Here is a 15,541-nt window from a genome sequence, read left to right as displayed (position 1 = left end):
TTACAGAGTCCGGACAGTTTGACTCCTGACACAGACACGTGGGTCTGCACAAGGCTGAGTTGCTGAACTTTGGGGGGAAATGACAGGTTCAAGGGGGGATACGGGGCAGGCGGTTCGGGAAGGCTGCACCTTCCTGCTACCTCAGCCGATGGGGAAAGGAGGAGGGCGGGAGTTTGGGATAAAAGGGAGACCGAGAGAGAGAGAGAGAGAGAGAGAAAACCCCGCGGGCGTGTGCCCCAGTGGCCTCTCTCCCTTTATCCGAATAGAGCTGCAGGACTCCTCTGTCTCCTTTGTGGACATTGACTTTTCATAGCGGGATTTTTGCGGACTCGAGTGCACCCTGAGCTGATGACGGCGAGGCTGCCTTTGTCCCGCAGCCACTGCTGGTGGGAGCCCCCAGCACCTGATCCTCGCCAGCACGCTTTGCCTGATGCCTGGCTGGGCCATGCCCATCTTCTGTTGTCCTTTACTTCGCCAAGCCTTCAGCTGTGCAGAGTAACAATCACAGCTGTACCACCAGGCAGGCTCTTCAGCAATATTTCTGCTGGATCTCATCTGCTGTAGCATGTGAGTTCTGGCACAGCCCAAAGCTTTGGAGATGTTCCAGGGCTCTGTTTCTGCCTTCTCACCAGCACAAATGAGTTGAAGTATTGCTGTGGGGCTACCAGATACTGTTAATAGGGAGGCAGAAGCTGTCCACAACTTTTTTCTAGTGTGCATTCATTAGGCATAACTTTGTCTTGCATTCTTATCGCCTGTAATGATGTGGAGGTCAGCAGCCTGTTCCCAGTTCAGATTGTCCTTTACATTTTGCTGCTGAGCATTGACAGAGTTCACTCGGGTTGCAGTTGTGCTGTTGGGATAAATTTGTAACTGATTTTGGTTCATAACTGTTGTGAAGGCTGCAGACTGAAGCAACAGGGAGAAGCTTGTGGACTGAGGGAGTAATTAAACAGCGAAGTAAAAATAATTTGATAGTTAATAGCCCTTTGGCAATACTGAATTTTGTCAGCAGGACTCTAGTGCTTCTCAAGGGGAGTTTCTGACCTTTAAAAGGACAAACAGTAGGCTTTCTCCTGGACCATGGTGGAGCACATCTGTATCTAAAATGTTTGAGCAGTGCCTCTGCTGCCTTTCTCCTTGCTCTACCCAACACTGAACCATATCGTTGCTTCTCTTTTGCCCTCCTTGGTCCAGTTCCTTGCTCAGAACTCTCAAACTTGCAGCCACAGCTGCTGCTACTGGAAACACCTGCAAGGCACGCTGAAGACAGATGTGCTGGAAGAATCCACGTGCTAGAAATGCCAGTTGGGTTTACCTAGCCTGAAAAAGGATAAAGCAGTAGGGGGTGGGGGATAATTGAGAGTCTTTAATACAGCTGCCAAATTATGTGAGTTTTTAATACAACCTGAATATGCAGGATGGTACCAGCACACTTCTTCCCACTCTGCATCCTGATTTGTAGACTCAGTGCACAAGGTAAACATGGTTGTGGTGGTCGTTTGCCAGGAAACACCCTTTACATTCCTAACAGGTTATGGACAGCAGCTTTGCTCAAAAGGAGGTGGGAGGGGGCTTGGTTTCTATGCTGTAATGGAGAGATTTTAAACACATCTACTCGTCATTATGCATTGTAAATGAGCTGCTTTGAGGCTTGCTCTAAATATTAAAGTGGCAAATCCATTTATCATGTAGGAGGCAAAGGCAGAAAACAGCAGCTGGGATTCCCACAGCAGGCTCTCTTTCCTACTTAGGGATTTGCTGGGGAAGCTCTTTAGGCTCCAGTCCCTGCTGTGACACTTCATAGGCCATTATGGTTTGAAAGGGGACTTTCAAGGTGCAAAAGTGCATCTTTAATTTATTGAAACTCAACTCTCCTACCTCTATCAGCGTTGTGTGGTTGGGGTCTTTCTCTACACAGCCCCACAGCTGAGCAGAGATTCTTGAGACTTCTGTCATTTATAGAGTGCCTGAGCTGTTTCTGGCCTGGCACTGGTGCAAGCTGACTAAAGGATCAGGATGCTGGCAGGTGAGTTGAGCTGGCACTGCCCAGATTGTGAGGGTCAGCCATCCAGCAGTCCCAGTAAATGCTGGGATTGCTGGATAAACTGCTTTACAGGTGGGATTGATCATTCTCTCCTGATTGAGGTTAGGTATTACTGCCCCTGCTTTATAGGTTCTGTTGTTTCTGTAGGATTGTTTTCATCTTGGTTCTGGTGTCAGTTTTATTTTGCTGATGTTATGAATAAAAATCTGTGCATAATCTATAATGATCCCTCTTGGTAGGAAATGCCCCTGAACTCACCTGGCTCACAGGACAGAGGGTGTGATCTGAGGCCAAGTGGCAAAGCTGCCACCCAGTTCCTTATTAAGCCTCAGTTGAGATTGAAAAAGCATCAATTCTTATTTGCTTGTTTATTTAATGCAAAGAGCACTTCTGCAGAGCAGTTCCTTGTTCTGCTGTGAAGCAAAGGCATTCCAAACCCATCAGGCTCTGAGCCTTTAATGTTGAGAATGCTGGTAAGATTTGGACAGCAACAGGTACTTATCTTCACAGGCACCTGAGGGGAGGGCATGTTCGACGGGCTGTGGCTTATTCATGTGTCAAGTGCTGCTGTAACGTCTAATTAAAAAAAAAAAAGCTATTGGGAGGTGATTTAGTGCAAAGTTCAGATTTTCAGCAGAACACAAAGTCCTTTTCCCTAAAGCAGGACGTGACACAATCATACCTTCAGATCAGCAGCCAGGCTCTCTCTTCCTCATTGTTCACTACCTCCCCTGCTAAATCCCTGCAGCACTCAGCCTTTTGGAGAGGTTGGAGGCCCGAGCAGAATTCAAGGCAGTCATCTGTCTTGACATGGGCTTTGGATGTTAGGGTGACATCCTTATGCCTTAACCCAGCTGCAGAGGAACAATTCCAGTACTGAAGCTGTTGGAAGTCAAAAGGTTGCAAGAGAAACTCCTGACAGAATTTTTTTTTTTTTTTTTTTTTTTTTAAAGACTTACAAGTCTGGTTATTGCAACCTTTGGTCTCACTGGATTTTTTTTTCTCTTCCCCTGGTCAGTCCCTAATTCTTGGGTGAAAAGCCCAAAAGAAAGGCTGTACTCATTTGGATCAAGCTGTACAGAGAAACAGTTCTTCCCTTCTACTCCCTGTGGGGATGGTACCCTACAGTGTGAGAGCTGGCTTTCCTGGAGCTACTGGTCAACAAAAAAATTGCTTAGGTGCACAGCTAATTCCTCTGCCCCTCTGGAGAACCAGCTGTCCCAGCTCCCTGTGCTGTGCTCTCGTCAGACAGGATGCAGTCACTGCACTCACCTCGTTTATAGCCTGTTCTGTCAGGTCACAATCCAGCAGCCTGGATCAGCTAATGAAATCTGAGACTGTGCCCAAACAACCTCTAAATTCTCTTCCCTGTGAACCAGAAAGTCCAGAAATGCTGCTTCATTACCAAAGCATTTCCATGCATGTACCCTGCAGGTGTGTGCAGTGCAATCCCCCTGTGTCCACAGCTACCTGCCAGGGGTTTCCAAGCTGCCTGCTGAAGACAAATCTGCAAAACAGGCTCCCAACATCAGAGCAGTGCCCTGCCAGTGGGGAGGATTGAAGGGGTGTCATTAAACCTACGGCAAATACAAGCTGTGCAGTGCTGCGGGGAGTCTGTGTCAGGCTGCAAAGTCAGATGTGTCTGACTGTGCCAGAAAACCTCCTCAAGCTGAAGGGCAAGCCAGAGACAGAAAAGGCACCAGCACGTGGCTGTGTCCTGCTAGTGACTGCTGCTAAAATGCCTTGTGTTAGCCAGATAAGACCATTTCAGCTCCAGCTGGTGGTAGTGCTCAGCATGGTGCGCTCACTCCTGGAGAGAGCTCTTCTGCACAGTGCAGGGCTCCAACAGCCTGAGCTGTGCTGGGGGCTGGCTGAGGTCTGCCAGCCACACCGAGCTCCAGGAGCCCATTTGGTGGAAAGGTGCACAAAAGGAAGAAATTCCAAAGTTAAGAATGAGCCTCTCTTGAAGCTGGCAGAGCTGCTGCCAAGATCCTTTTCAAGCATTTACCAGGCAAGATTTGACAAAGATTTGACTGGTCCAAAGGGAATGCAGTGGATCAGGGCAGCTATTTATACTCCTGTAGGGATGCTGGGTCAGCTATTTCCCACGAGCTCTTAATTCCTTTGTTCATTTTCCCCTATTCATAAGAACCTCTCCAGAAACTTTCTTAGGAGGTGTGTGGAGGCTTTCCTCCCCTGCCTGCACTCTCACTTATTTCTCATTCCTGGCTTGAAAGATTTTGATTCACTGAGGCTTTATTTCAGCTTAAGAAACCTCTTGCAGAAAAATCATCAGTATTGGTGAGAGAAACACCTCAAACCAGTTCAGGATTAGACAAACATAGATGAAAATTTATACTTCAGAGGAAGAGGAAGCCTCACCAGGAACCAAGTACTGACAGAATGTCATCATGGCTGGAACCAAGTGTGGGTGAGGGAAAACATCAAAGAATTTGCTATAGCCTGTTTCCCACCTGGTGATTGTGATTATTTGTCATAGCAGGGAACTGGAGCCTTTCCTTGGGCTGGTGGACTGTGACACACAGAACTTCAGAGGCTGATCGTGGTACAGCTGCCTTCCCAATGCTGCTCTGGGGAACTCAGCTTTTATAGCTCATGCACCCAATCCCATTGCCCATTGGGATGCCCTTTTTCCTTGCCAGACTTTTTCTCTAGATTAGCAAATGAAGAAAACCTATTTTCCCTTGTTGCAGGGAGGAAACTCGGTGCCATTCCCTACCAGGGTTGCAGGCTTCAGGCTGTTCCGTGTATCACGCAGAGTTCTGTACCCATTCCTCGAGAACAGCCAAGCACAGAAATATTAATTTTAACTTTTAAATTATGAATTATTTTAAGTTTCTATGTAGCCAGTGAATTTAAGAGAGATTTGTGTGGTGAGTCTTGCAGCTAATATTTCTCTTGAGAGCTGCAGAGAAGGGGGGAGAGGAGACTGAATTGTCTCTACCCTTAGCCAAGCAACCAGCCGTGCATCTGTGCAAGTGTGTGCTGGCAATACTAATCAAAGCACTGCTGGCAGAGCCCTGCACAGAGAACTCGGGGTTATGGGAGCAGCTCATTAATTTGCTGATCACCACTGCAGTTTTTTAAAAACCACTGACCCCTTCTTAATCCTAATTTGACTCCAGACTGCAGGGGTTGTAGTTTCCCCTGCCCTGGTCCCACAGCAAGTAAAATGCTTTCTGCTGTTATAAAGGAGAGCCAAGGAGCTGGGAATCTGACTGGGTGTGGGGAAAACAGACATGGGTAAACACGGGCTTACCCTGACCTATGGAGCATTTCTTTAACTCTCCACAGTTATAGAGGATTATAACAAAAGCAGCCCAAGCCTGTGTTGCTCCTCTCACCCGGGGAGCACTGCAGGCTGCAGTAGAAGCGTCACACCAGAGCCCAGGAGGACTCTGGTAGGGAAGGTGCTCCAAGCCCAGTCCTGCTGACTTCAACTGGGCGAGACTTCGCTTGGAAAGGGTCCCTCAGGGTGTCCTGCAGAGGGCTGGAGGCTGCTCTGCCTCCTGCTCACAGCCAGACCATGTCCATGAACACCATAACTACAGGCAGCAGGAACGATGTTTCAGGCTCAATTACAATTTCAAAGCACCGTGCTGGGCTTGTTCCACAACCTTGATATTAACAAGCACAGTCAAAAAGAAGGAGGAAATTTCATCTGTGTCTTGCACATGATTGTCTTTGCTAACCATGGCCCTTGTGCCTCCCCTTCCCACCTTTCTGTGGGGTTAAATCAAGGGCCAAGAATATATTCATGCAATACAGGCAAGAGCAAGAGACTCAGGGAGGAGGTTCTGTTCATGGAGCCTCTCCAGGCCAGGGCCTGGCATGAAGTCATCTGCCAGAAAAAAACCATGTTTAATTACCTGCATTAATATTCAGGTCCTGAAGCCCTCAGCATTTGTATTTATTCGCTCATATAAATGAAACAGGCTTCCCAGAGCAAGGCTGCTGACAGCACGTTTCCCTCGAGGCCCTTTCTGAGAGAAGCATTTGCCATTTTGCATACATACATACATTTCAATTGATTACAATGTGTTGATTGATTAAATGAAATAAGGTGGTTAATTGACAGCTGTACAAATCAGCGAGGGTCAGAGTAAACACATGGAAAATACACGTGGTTCACTTTCAGTTCAGTTTCACCTGAGATCAGTGGTTCTTTGTCATTTCTTACATAGGGGGTTTGAGCACTTGATTGGAACAGAGGAAAGAGCTTTATGAGAGAGGCAGACACTGGCCACTGAAAAACAAAGCAGGACCATTGCCAGGTGCCCCAGTGTCTCCTCTGTGCCTCTGGGCAGGTCTGCCTGACATTCTCTATTTCTCATGGCTATGGAAGGTTAATGGTCAGAGCTGGGAACAATGCTGGATTCCTGTGCTGCTCTCTTCCCATCCACATCCATATGGAAATTGCAGCCCCACCCTGCAGTACCAACACTGTTCCCACCCACCGAAACCATCTGCTGCCACGATGCCTTCTTCCCACAGCACCTCCCAGAGTCCTGAACCTGGTCTTCATCAGAGCATGAAACAGGTGAAACTGGTCCTGTGCTTAGTATCCCCCATCCCTGTGACTGGCAGCTGCCATGGAATCTCTGTACTTGCCACGTTCCCCCAGAAAGCACTGGCTGCCAAGGGATACAGACAGGGGGAACTGCCCTGCCCTCGAGGAGCCCCTGAGAAGAATTGTCTGAGTAGGAACCTCGACCTAGTTTTGTCCGCAGAGCTTTCTTGCTGTTCTTTCTTTCTGAAAGAGAATTTGACATTTTTAATATAAATGCCAAATTACTTCTGGCTAATTAGGGACTTTAACCCCAGAATTAAGTCTTGGGGTAGGCTAGGTGGAAAGGGAAAAGCCCAGCTTGAGAAGCTGTATAGAGCAAACTCACTACCAGACACCAACCGAGAGGGTGTAGGTAGGGCAATAGGGCAGATGGAAACAAGCATGGAAAACACATCTAGAGTGGTTTTAAGGATAAATTCATGGCTTTGCAATGGTCAGCAGCACTGACACGCTCAGGAGAAAGCTGCCTGTTTTGTAGCTGAGAGCACTCTGTGTTTTCCAGTCCATGGGGTTTCTGCAGCCCTCTGCTCTCAACTTGTTCCAGCCACTCAGATGTGCCAGCGCTGTCCTTCATGCCACCCTTGGAGTTAATGCTGACTAGTGGTTCATGGGAATACATCCTGACTTAACACTGTTCATGAATTATCACCCAACTGCCTGTGAGGATGACGACACAGTCCTAGGATTTTTAATGTCTTTTAAACCCACTTGGCAACACCAGGAGCTGAAGGAGGTTCCTCATGTAGACATTTAATGAGCTAAACCGCTTCTGACAGCAATAACCCAGCATCTCACACTGATACTCCTTCTTCAGACAAAGACCACGGTCAAGTCTGTAATTGGAGCTGATCAGGGGGCCCAGATGAGCTGGATGCAGAGAGAGGCCTGCCTTTAGTTTTATTTTCTTGCATTTCGACCAAGGCACACTGTCAATGTGTTTTACACTTGAAGACTGCTAAAAAGGCTGCTCTGCCATGAAGTGAAGAGCAACAAATCACAGGCAAATAATCCTGAGTCCTTAGTCTGTGATTTTTGCTGTTTGACTGCTCCTGCACATGCTTTGAGAATCAACAATAATTAATATCCACCTCTGGATGGATGGTGTGTTTTCAGCTCTGCACAGTGCCATCCTCTTGCCACAGTGTCACTACGAAATTATGTTATGAAGAGTTTTTCAGAGGTTTAAAGTAATTTTTAGGTATATATTGCTAAAGTTATTAAATACTGTGATTTTTATGCCAAGTGACACTAGGCATGATAAAACTCTTCTTTTTTTTCTTCCACTCCCAAGGGAAAACAAAATAAAGACAGAATACAAGTCAAATATTTTGAGTTTTGCTTGGAATGTCCGGTACATGTGACAAACTTCTTTTTGTGAGAACATTTAATTGTTCTGTGAAAAAATTTTTAGTCTGTTCATTTCTGGACTTTCTTGGACATAACAGCATTCCAATAACCCAAATCAAAGCTGAAGCTGTGACCTCTGAAGGTCACAGTTAGCAAGAAACCTGGCACAGGCATCACTCTGAGAAGGCTGAAACCCTGGGGTCCTTGGTAGTGGACTCGGGGGCTGCTAGAAAGACCTTTCATCACTAGTAACTCATCACAGTGGCCACAGTGGAAGCCAGACCGGGAACATTTGGTTTTCCAAGGTTCACAGACTCAGTGATGTCACCTAGCTGTGTGATTTCATGATTATACCCTTTCCTAGATAGCTGTGCCCACCTCCATCTACACTGTCCTGCTCCACCTGAAATTACTGTCAATAATTTAACCACTCCTGAGCTTTCAACAACGAAGCTGCACTGGGTTTATCCTCAGGAAGTTGTGGGAATGGGCAAGGACAAGCTCCTTGCCATGTCAGTTCAGGCTGTGGTGTGGCTGTCAGGGGACTCGCTCTTGGTGCTATTGCAAAGAAGATGCTGAACTCAGTGAGAAAGAACAAGCTATTTATTAAAGAATAGACAGTCTGTGGAGGTAAAGGATTAACCTGACAGCTGCTGCTGAACTTAGCAGAGACCAGGCCTTGCCATGGGCTACTGTCTTTGCATCCCTGTGCCACGGTGAGCGAGTGGCACATCGAGGCAGCCATCCAGCAGCACTCTGTCATGTGCTGCCTGGGAAAATAATTTCCACATCCTTGTTCCCCTTCTAATCCTCATCACAGGCTGGCTGGCACTAATGGAGAACATTCATTGATCCACACAGGAGGTTCCTGATGGCCCATTGGCTTGAGAGGCTCTCCATCCCCTCCTCTCCACAGGTATCTGCCTTGTTGAATAATTTTCTTGCAGTGGGTGGAGAAATGCCAACGAAATACAAACTGGGAGACTGACAGGGAGGAAATGTCATGGCTCAGCTGTTTCTGCTTGCATGAGGGGGACTGAGCACACCTGCTGGGTGTGAAGGCTTGCATCAGTGCCACTCTGTGGAATTTCACTGAGGTCTATTTGTCTTTGAATGGAGATGGAAACCCTGTTAGAGATGATGTGTTTATTTGTGCACTGTGGGTACAGAGGCCATTAAAGCTTTGCACACATCTGATTCAAAAAGTATGGACAACAGTAGCAAGTATTTCCAGTTTGGGAACAACATTTCATTCCTGCCTGTAAATATGTGACAAGGGAGATGTATTTTCTTGGCAGGAGAAGAGAATGGTTTGTTAGCTGTTTGCTGTGCTGACCCTTTGAATTCAGTTAGAAAATCAGGACCTCAGGTGAGCTGTTCTGAGCACTCAGCCTGGCCCAGGCTCCGGTGGCATGACAAAAGCTGGATGGTGAGCTGGAGAGAACATCCCTGTGCCAGCATCTTCCCTTGGCCAGACAGGTGACTGGTGGGTGGTTAGTTCTGGTCTCCTTGGAGTCTCATCTGCTGTGGGTTCTGGGGTTCTCTTACACTTCTCATCTGTGTTGGGGTTGCTTTCAAATTTGCTTCCATTAGCAAGTCTAAACACAGATTGATCATCTTGGAAAAGACTCTGCCTGATTGTGTTTAATGCAAACATTTACTAAATAGAATAGATCCTACAGTCACCTCCAAACTGTCCAGGTATTGTAATAATTGGAGTAATAAAATCAAACTTACAGTAATGCACTGCATTGGGTTTGCAGGGCCTGGTTTTGGTAGTGGGGGGGGCACAAAGGTGGCTTCTGTGAGAAGCTGCTGGAAGCTTCCACCATGTCCGGCAGAGCTGATCACTGATGGCTCTGAAGGTGGACATGCTGCTGGCCAAGCTGGGCCAGTTAGAGATGGTGATAATGCCTCTGTGACAACAGATTTAAGAATAAATCAAAACAAAAGTTGTTGTGCAGTTTTGTGACTAGAGAAGAGCAGGAGTGAGAACATGTGAGGAGAACAACCCGCAGACACCAAGGGCAGTGGAGAAGGAGGGGGAGGAGGTGCTCCAGGAGCCAGAGCCGAGATTCCTCTGCAGCCCGTGGTGAGACCATGGGGGAGCAGCTGTGCCCCTGCAGCCCCTGGGGATCCCTGGGGATGCAGAGATCCATCCACAGCCCTGGGGATCCCTGGGGATGCAGAGATCCACCCGCAGCCCCTGGGGATCCCCAGGGATGCAGAGATCCAGCCGCAGCCCCTGGGGATCCACGGGGGATGCAGAGATCCACCCACAGCCCACGGGGATCCACGGGGGATGCAGAGATCCACCCACAGCCCCTGGGGATCCCCGGGGGATGCAGAGATCCACCCGCAGCCCTGGGGATCCCCGGGGGATGCAGAGATCCACCCGCAACCCCTGGGGATCCCCGGGGGATGCAGAGATCCACCCGCAGCCCCTGGGATCCCCAGGGATGCAGAGATCCACCCGCAGCCCTGGGGATCCCCGGGGGATGCAGAGATCCACCCGCAGCCCTGGGGATCCCCGGGGGATGCAGAGATCCACCCGCAGCCCCTGGGGATCCCCAGGGATGCAGAGATCCACCCGCAGCCCACGGGATCCCCGGGGGATGCAGAGATCCACCGCAGCCCCTGGGGATCCACGGGGGATGCAGAGATCCACCCACAGCCCACGGGGATCCACGGGGGATGCAGAGATCCACCCGCAGCCCCTGGGGATCCCCGGGGATGCAGAGATCCACCCGCAGCCTGTGGGGATCCCTGACGGATGCAGAGATCCACCCGCAGCCCCTGGGGATCCCCGGGGAATGCAGAGATCCACCCGCAGCCTGTGGGGATCCCTGACGGATGCAGAGATCCACCCACGGCCCGTGGAGGAGCCCCACACCAGAGCAGGGGATGCCTGCAGGAGGCTGTGATCCTGCGGGAGACCCATGGAGAGAGGGCCCTGCTCCCAGGCTGGAGCAGCCTGGCCTTGGAGGAGTGCACCCCGTGGCAGAGTGACCCACGGCGCAGCAGTTTTGGGAGGGCTGTGTGCCTGTGCGAGGGACTCACGCTGCAGCAGGTTGCAGAGAGCTGTTGTTACTGAGATGAATTCACACTGGAGAAGTTTGCAGAGAACTCTCCCGTGGGAGGGACCCCACAGTGCAGCAGGGGAACGACTGCTCTCCCTGAGAAGCCTCAGGTGATGAACTGACCATAACCCTCACTCCCTGTCTCCTTGTGCCGCTGGGGTAGAAGGGAGGGGTGGGAGGAAGGTGTTTTTAAGGGCTTATCTTACTTCTCATTATCCTGGTCTGATTCTGTTAGCAATAAAGTCACTTTATATCTCTAAGTTGAGCCTGTTTTGCCCTGGATGGTATTTAGTGAGCGGTATTTCCCAGTCCTTATCTCAGCTCAGGAACCCTTTGTCCATCTGCTGAGGGTGCTAAGTGAGTGGCTTTCATGGGTGCCTGGCATTCTGTCTGGGTCAACCAGGACATGCATATATACCAGAGGTATAGGGGAACCTGCTGTTACTAAAAAATACATAATTAAATAATAGAGTTTGGAAATTGCAATGTCAAATCAGAACAAAAATTGTGAGGCTGATGGTTTTGGAACAAATGATCTCATTTGTAGGAAGGGTAGAAGTCTAAACAGTCTGGAAGTGGATATAAACATTATAAAATATACTGAAGAAAATGCATTCTAATACTGGAAGAATAGCACACCTAAAAACATCAGATCTGCAATAAAAAGCTACGTGGGTGAAGTCAGAGGAACAACTTACATTTGGTTACACAAGTATCAGTATATAGATATAGATACAGATATAGATATATAGATATACACATGCATGTATCAAATATTCAGTTCTAGACCCCTGTTGCTGCAGTTGCAGAAGAAATGAACTCTTAGCTGCTTTTGATTTCTTTCTATTTGGTCACCCATTCTCCTTGCTTTTCCCTTGGGTCCTCTGATTGTTAATCTTACAGGTCACGGAGCTTTATTAAAATAACACACCAGGAAGACATTATTAATTATTAATAAAGGCTTTATATATTTCTTTTCAATAATTTAAACTCATTATAGTCATAGCTATTACATTAAACACCAGGTCAGTTAGTACAGATGGGATTGCTGACAGGGAATTGTCACTGTAATGTTATCCTGACTTGGAAGGTGTCCATTAATTAACACTTAAAGCCCAACTTGGAATCATAAGAGTTTTTTTCAGCAACCTCACTGAAAGGACTCTTGAAGAGTTGGTGACCCAGTGCCACAGCCTTGCAGACCTTCCCTGAGCCCTCATGCTGGGTCAGGAGATCACTGCCCTGCCCTCGCCTTTCCCAGGACGTCGCCTCCCCTAGCAGGGCAGTGCCCGCCGGGGCACAGGCTGCTGCATCCATCCCCAGCCCCTGCAGCCCCGCGCTGGGGCTGCAGAGAGACTGGGGCTGTAAAAGGGTTAACAATCACCACTCCTGGGAGCAGAACAATTTCTGCTGTGACCCAGACCGAAGGCTGTCTGTCCCTGGCAGCGAGCTGCTCAGTGTACCCCACAGATAGGGAATGCTTTCTTTGGCAGGACACCTGCACTGGCAGTGTTGCTCATTAGTTTTTCTGCAGGCACTAATTAGGGGCCTCAAGTCCTCCTCACTTGCTGTGTCTTTCATGTGTCAGTTCCATTTCTTCCATCTGCTTGTTTTTGTTTCTCTCTTTCCTGTGCTGACTCATCTGCCCAAGACAGGCAGCTCCTTGGCTGTGCCTCTGGGGAGCTCTGCAGCAGCCGCTGCTCCATCCCGTGCCTGCGAGGCCAAGGCTTGCACCATGCCAGGGCAGGCAGGCACACAGTGGAGCTGGCATTCAGGCAGCTGAGAGGCAGCAGGGATTGCACACCGTGCAAGCCAGAGACAGCTTTCACCAGCTCCAGCACTCCCAGCTGACCAAGGCTGGAACTGAGACCAGCAGCTGGTTTTGGCTATTTGAGTCGTTCTTTTGGGGAGCCTGGTTCCCCCCACTGGCCATGCAGGACTCCACGGTATCCAGTCTCCCAAGCAAACTCCATCCCCAGCTGACCATGAAGTCACCCTCTTGCAAGCAGGAGCTCTTCCCACGGGCTGGATCCTCCCTTGCACACAGAGGAGGTGCACTGATGGTGCCTTCTCTGCACCCATCAGGCACAGCACACGCTGAGGGTGACCCACGAGCCTTTTCCATGGCGGCAGAAACTGCCAGAATCCCACACCCTGGGAGCCCTGAACGACATTGCTGGGTCACCTGGTGCTTTTTAACAGAAACTCTGATGCTCAGGAGTGAGTGCCACAGCCACAGCCCATACACATGTGCTGCTGCTTTTTTTAATCCCAAATTCCCTGCCATTAACTTCAGCAGGTTCTTTGGAGCTGTTCCCATGCTGACAAGGGGAAAATCCCAACACTTTCATTGATTACTTTTCTATCTCCTCCTACATATATATATAGGAGTAGATAGAAAGGCTCCCAGAGTCCTCTCAGCAGGCTCTGGCTTGGTTTGGAGGAGAAGGGACCCAACAATGGGTTCATTTGATCTGTTCTGTGGTTGTGGCTCTCCTTTCCTGCTTCAGACTTTTTTTCCTTTTTTGCTTTTTCTATTCTTCCTTTGATTTTGCTTCCTGTTTTGTCTTGTTTATTCGTCTGTAGAGAAGGAGAGTGAGGGAGAGGAGCTCCTTTGAAAAGTCTGGTTAAATGAGCTACTGTGGGAGTCCAAACACTCTTTATAGACAAGAAAGCTGGTGGAGAAGCAAGTGCCAGAATATTAAGCTGCTCACTGAATTGTGGCTGCAGAGAGCAGCCTTGGAGTCCTCTGAGGAGGGGCAGAGAAGGGGACAAGGACACTCATTTGCCCAGAATTCAATCCCACTCTGAAGCCACAAGCCCAAGCCTTCAAAGAACAGTCGATGTCTGGGTTGCATACAAGTGTGACAGATGCATGCTTTGGGTTCAGCTCAGCTGTGGCAGCATTTGCATTTTGGCTTTCATTAGCTTCTCATGGGCTGCATGTTTCCGTGTCCAACTCTACACTGGTCAGGTCTACGTCTGAGTCTGGTCCTGCTCCCTCTGGCAGAATGCACATTTTCTGGCTGTTACAGTTTTTTTTTTGTCTTTTGGGGGCTTTTTGGCTGTTCTAGAAGCAGCACAAATTACTTTCCCTCCAGTGTCATTGTTTTCATACCACAGGCCTCCAGCTAGTTAGAGCTGTGCTGTGGGAGATGGGTAGAAATGACATTTCCCTCCAGTGCAGAAAACAAATTAACAAAACCAGAACAAGAAGTTTTCATCCCATCCTTTTTGTGTATCCCCAAACAGCAGCTGCTTTTCTGGCACTGCAGCTTCACCTGAATGTGCACGGGAGATGTCACATGGCCGTGGAAAGCAGAGGGAAGACCATGGAGAATGCAGCTGCCTCTTCATGGAGGCAATTTGGAGTTCATGTCCTACTTCCCTTACTGGGGGAGCATCTTGTGGGGGTGTAGATTCCCCTGATTGCAACTGACCTTGTTCATGAAGCCCTTACTGAGCTGCAAGTCTCAATGAACTCATCTGTTCTGCTTTCCCTACGCTGCCAGCACTGTGCCTCCCCCAGCACGACACAGAACAGCTCCAAACACTGGAACGGGTGGTGCTGAGGCTCCCACCTCTCCCTGAGCTGTGCCTTGGGAGGTTGAGTCTGATGTTCTGTGCCCACACTGCAGCAGTGCATGTGGTGAAAGCCCTCGGGGAGGGGGTGCTGCCCTGCACAGCCCCTCAGGATGGATCCTGGAATGAAGGATTTGCTTATAGGGTGAGCTAACAAGTTAATGTTGAGCCACCGCGAGTTTAAACTAATCAGTGACCCAGAAAGTGCTTTTGTAGAGACTGCCACATTAGATTCAAAAGCCTAAAAGATGCTAGAGCACAGTAGAAGGGAACGCGCTGGCCAAACGCTGCTGTGAGCATGCGGAAAGAAGGAAGTCCCAGCGACTGTGTTGGGGCGGCCTGTTAACCCCCCGACTCTGTATGGACCCCCTGCTCCCTCCCTAGCCCTGGCCACTCCCTCAGCTTCTCCCTATTTGCTCCTGTACCCCAACCCCGCCCAGGGACCGCCCCTGGGCCCCTGACAAAACCACCCCGCGCTCAGCCCACGCGGGCTCTCTGCCTCTGAGCGTGGACAGGATGTGATTAAAGCCCTCTCAAACCCTCATGAGAGACCCTTCTCTGCCTTCTTTGCCAGCACTGCGCTGTAACGCTGCCAGAGCCAGACCGCGGGGCTGTCCGGACTGAACTCCGGGATGCGATGAATCGCATGGTCCTAGGAAACCCTGGCTGAGCTCTCAGGGAGCAGCAGCCTGCCAGGCAGAGTGCAGCACTGTGTCACATGAGGATGGTGAGAACAACTGCAGACAGGTTATGGGGAGTGGCAGTGACACTTACGTGCCATTGACTGCTACAATCCAAGCAGGGATCTGGTTTTGTTCAACAACGTTTGCAAAGGTTCTGGGGACCCTAGAGAGTGCAAAAAAAGCATCAGGAATGCTGAGGGTTGTTCTTGAC

The sequence above is a fragment of the Corvus cornix genome, chromosome 27 (assembly GCF_000738735.6).
Source record: "Corvus cornix cornix isolate S_Up_H32 chromosome 27, ASM73873v5, whole genome shotgun sequence".
NCBI lineage: Eukaryota > Metazoa > Chordata > Aves > Passeriformes > Corvidae > Corvus > Corvus cornix.
This window is presented reverse-complemented; position numbering follows the sequence as displayed.